Source organism: Hibiscus syriacus, unplaced genomic scaffold, assembly GCF_006381635.1.
Source record: "Hibiscus syriacus cultivar Baekdansim isolate YM2019G1 unplaced genomic scaffold, ASM638163v2 tig00111231_pilon, whole genome shotgun sequence".
NCBI lineage: Eukaryota > Viridiplantae > Streptophyta > Magnoliopsida > Malvales > Malvaceae > Hibiscus > Hibiscus syriacus.
In genome coordinates, this window is record NW_024063027.1 from 10,564 (window position 1) to 15,935 (window position 5,372).

The 5,372-nt window shown below is 34.3% G+C and overlaps 1 pseudogene; it reads left to right on the top strand.

Moving 5' to 3' along the window:
* The first annotated feature begins 595 nt into the window (after positions 1-595).
* Positions 596-2,205, top strand: LOC120156540 (annotated as a pseudogene).
* Positions 2,206-5,372: the final 3,167 nt, after the last annotated feature.

Genomic DNA, 5,372 nt, shown 5'->3' on the forward strand with positions numbered 1-5,372 from the left:
GCGACCCATGTACTGCGTCTTACGGCACGTGCAAAGACCGGGTGCTAGTTTTATAAATTTTTTTAAAATAGTGCCTAATATGTAATTAATTTATGTTAGGGTATTTTTTGTGTAAAAACGTCAATTTTTATTTTATTTTTTGTAATAAGATAATCAAAGTTAACTTAATAATTTACTAATTATTAGTCATCAAGTATAATTATTTAAACTTAATGGGTATATGTCAACAATCTTTAGAGCACCTGGTACATCTTTTATCTCTTTATGAGTTCAATATTTATTATGAACAAAATTCTACTTTCCTCTCACTATATAGGAATTGTTCCCAAAAAAAAAAACATGTATCCGGGCAATTCCAATTCTTCAAACATACTATTCAAACAATCCAGATGTAATTAACACATACGTCAACAATATTCAAGTCAATTATTCTGTAATTCACGATGCAATCATTTGAATCAGTCAATTTGCAAGAGACCGTCAGATGCAATCATTTGAATCAGTCAATTTGCAAGAGACCGTCAATGTGCGTGTTTTCAAGGGTTGTGCACAGTTGACTTGACTATTATGGATCCAGTATGGCATGTGGGTGGACATGAGAAATTCTTACAAACCCGATTCCAGCCTTTTTTACGTCCGAACATCCAAGTTTTTCATTGGAAAAAAGAAGAAGAAACTTTCATCTCCTATGGAAACTCAATTTCATGGAAACAATGAGGAAAGCCTCTCATATGCCTTCCAGATCGTAAACTCTTTAGTGCTGCCCATGTCGATGCACGCAATGATTCAGCTCGACGTCTTCCAAATCATCGCGAAAGCCGGTCCAAAAGCTAAGGACTCTTAGCCAGCCATGGAATCATTGGGAGCTCGGTCGCGAATGATGGAAAGAGTGATCCTGAGAGGCTCTATAGCTTGACGCCAGTCTCTAATTTCTTTGTTCCAAATGAAGATGGGGTCTCTTTAGGACCTTTAATGGCATGGCATCAGCACAAGGTTTTAATTGATGGTTGGTGAGTTTCTTCATCCCTCTCTATCATTTAATTAATTCTTCCGATTCTTTGTCCCTAACAAATTTTAAGAGTATAATTAACTAGGATGTCCTAATTGTACACATCGAATTACTCCTGGATAATATTTTACATATAAATACTAATATAAATATATATTATTAAAAAATATGAACAAAATACAAAATCAAATAATTGTTGGACCTGCAATATAACATACCCATTTTGAAGCTTAGTTCAAGTCCAAAATACAAAGATGGAATACCATCCCGGGTCTCAAAACCCATTTTTTTAATAATTGCTTTTTTCCATAGGTCGCAACTAAAGGATGCAATTATTGAAGGAGGGGTTCCATTTGAAAGGGCCCATGGAACAAACGGTTTCGAATATCTCCGCAAGGACCCGAGGCTGAATCAAGTTTTCAGTACAGCAATGGTGAATCACAGCAATCTAGTTCTCAAGATCATCCTCGATCGCTACAACGGTTTCGAGCAGCTCGGAAGCCGTTTGGTTGATGTCGGCGGCAGTCTAGGAGTGACCCTTGGCCTCATCACTTCAAAGTATCCATCTATTAACGGAATTAATTTTGACTTACCTCATGTTATTCAACATGCCCCTGCATACCCTGGTACTAGTACTATCATCTTGCCTTGTATTTCATTTAGATTGTCATAGGCAGCTTGATTATAGAGGAAGAACACAAGGGTTTAGTATATATGTGTGATTACAGGCGTCGAACATGTAGGAGGAGATATGTTTGAATGTGTTCCTAAAGGAGATGCAATATTTATGAAGGTAAGATATTAATCTCATTTCCAGTTAATACTTGATTGTTCATATGATGACTTAAATATAATTTAGAAATTTTTTATAGTGTATTCTTCATGATTGGGATGACGACCATTGCGTGAAACTATTGAAGAACTGTTACAATGCTATTCCGGATGACGGAAAAGTAATCGTGGTTGACGTCGTCGTTCCTACTGTACCAGAAGCAAATTCTTATTCGAGATACACTACGCAAATGGATGTACTCATGATGGCAATATCTCCGGGAGGGAAGGAACGAACCAAACCGGAATTTGAATCCTTAGCAACTAAAGCCGGATTCAGTGGCATCAGATATGAGTGTTTTGTCTGCAATTTCTGGGTCATGGAATTCTTCAAGTAATTCTACTCCATATCTTACTTAAGCTAGAAAAACCATGGACGATAAACCAGGGGAATTCGTGTGTTTCCAGTTAATTACCATGCTTTCCTTTATAGAACATCTGTAATTACAGAGACATGATGTTCCAGTTTCCTTTCAACATTTCCGTAGTTCGACATCTCAAACCCTAATCATGGATTTAATCGAAAAATGAAGTAATTATTACCTCAGAACATTATCTCCTGAATCTGATGAGGCCAGTATTGATTTAGACAGGTAAAGATCGATGTTGTGTGGGATCATTGATGCTACTGCCTATTGTTGGGCAGCTATCATTGCCATCTACATGCGGACGTTACCATAAATGCATGGGGGCTCCATAGTTAAACCATGGACGTTATAATTCTAATTATTTTGCTGTGGATTACGCGATGACATGAAATTAATTGTTTTCTTCTTTATTTCGAACTAGTTTAGCTTCTAGGAAATGAAAAACGATTACTTTCTATTTAAATTCATTAACGAGTAACCAATAATAGTATTAAAATTATATTTTTTTAATAATTTGATTTTTATCTTTTATTTATGAGTAAATTATAGTAATACTATATTAACTGTGTACCGATTTTAAATTAAGCAATCCTATTCACTACAGCAGAATTTGTATATAGCGTTGTTTTTTTGTCTTATAGTGGCATTTAAAAGCGTTGCTAAAAATGCTGTCGTCGTAAAAAAAAAGCCGTAAAAGCGTCGCTAATACAAACACCACAACTATTAGTGGCGTTTTCTAATAATAAACGCCGCTAAAAGTCAGATTATGTAGCGACGTTTGTATACTAAAACACCGCTAAAGGTCAAGTTATATAACATCATTTTAGTATACAAACGACCAACAGGTTCGCCATATAGCGACTTTTTTGGCACAAACACCGCAATAGATTTGATATTTATAGGCGTTTCCCGCAACATGTTCGCTATTTAGCGACATTTTTAGTCACAAATGCCGCAACAGATTTGATATTTAGCGGTGTTTCGGGCACAAACGTCGTAATAGGTTGGTCATTTAGCTGCGTTTTTCCTAAAAACGCCGCCAAATATGCACTCTGTTAGTGGCTTTTTGCCCCTAAAACGCCGCTAACCGAAACTGATTTTCAGCATATCTTCTTCCTATTTTGTATTACCCAAATTTAACTTGTAACAATATCCAATAACCATCTTAAATTTATTAAGTAATAATACATAAAAACATAAATAAATCAAAGTTTACAAACATCCAAGTTAAATATAATGTAGTTCAACATTTTTCAATAACATAAACAAAGCATTAACTTAAGAAAACACCTAGGATGATGAATTTTTCGTTTGATTCTACTGCACCATCTTCTTCATAGCTTCAATTTGATTTTGAAGTTTTTCATATTTTTTCTGAAATGCTACTTCTCTATGCTTCTCTCGCTGCTCTATCTGCTTCTCTCCCTGCTTCTCTCGCTGCTCTCCCTGCTTCTCTTGCTTCAGCTTCGCTTTCATTTGAGTAATTTTTTCATCAACTTGACTCAACTGTTGTTTTAATCGATTAAATTCTTGTTGAGAAGATTGGTTGTGTTATAGCATGTACTGAGACGAGCTGGATCCAAAATATTTGGTTGGAGTAACGAATGATCCCTGACAGCGAACTCGACCATATCTTTCAGGACCGAAAACTTCAGCAATAACTTGATTTTCAATCTCGCCCGCATTAATAGAAGCATGGGATGAAGCCGTAGCTTCATACTGTACCATTTTATCGCTCAATTTTTCCTGATAATCAGTTAAGAATTTAGAACAAATTCAAACATTATTTAAAATTAAAATGTTATACTATAAATATAACATAATGCAAATTTTAAGTCCAGTAAATATACCATAATTTATGCAGCTTCAGGAGCCATAAGAGAGTCATCTTTTTTTTTCGTATGTGTCATTTCGAAGAGCTTTATTCGTCCATCTCTATTGCCGGACGTGATTTCCTACAATGTAGAATATAAATTAATACTCACAAAAAAGTAATAAATAATAGAAAAAATGTTAATTACTATATGCTACCAACTTAAAATGACTATATGAATAATCATAATTAAAAAAGAATACATGTTTATGAGCTACACGAGCAAAGCTCTTTGATCCAACAGTGTGAGTAAACTTTTGTTGTTGTCTGCTAGCAATACCAACGTGCTCTTGATCCTACAATTTGAACTCCACATGACTTATAAAGTCAATAATATAGTTACATAATATTATTTTTAAAGTGCGTCACACATCTCATTTCTTTGAACTCCAAAACTTGATTGTATCTTCCCATTGATATCTGAGCATTCCAGGTGGGACATTTTGCAGCTTTCCTTCAAGGCTGAGATTGTTCTTAAAATATTTCTTTTTTAAGAAAATCTTGTGGTATCTCTTTTTCTTTCCTAACGCTTGCTTCAAATAATCATCTAAGACCTCTAAAGAAAATTTCTCCTATAAATTACACGAGTGTTGAAAGTAAATATATATTACTATTGAACTACAATGAATTATTTATTACAATGAAATTATTACCTTAATGCAATCAACAACCTGATTTTTGCTACTATTCAGCATCTCACACCATGACTCATAATTGATCGATAGAAGACTTGCATTGCTTTCAATAATGCCTACGCAACCTGATAGAACACGTGCTTTTGTCCTAATAGGTTGACTGACATTGTTACTTGAAACTCTCACGCAATCCCCAAGAGAAAGTTGGTACAATTCCTTCATTATCCTACGACCTCTACTCTTGCTCCTTTGACCATTTTCACCTACATAAGAAGTCAATAATAAAATCAATCACCATTTAAATAAAGAGTCGAACATTACCTTCAATTTCTACAATTTCTTCAACTGTATTAAGAACTTCTATAGATCCAACACCAATTGACTCTTCATTATTTGTTTCTTCCTCCTCTTGAGGAGCTCGAACAATCCGCAGATCACTTAATTTTCTCCTATGCATAATATATGCAATAAGCAAGCAACAATATTAGTAACTACCGAAAACAATAATATTAATATATATATTTGACGATATCAACATATATAAATGATAAAACTATAAATTAATCAATTAAGATATAAAATCTAACTACATTGTTATGTCATACCATTTTTCATAAATATCTTTATCCATGTCATCCCGAACCCATTGGAATTGT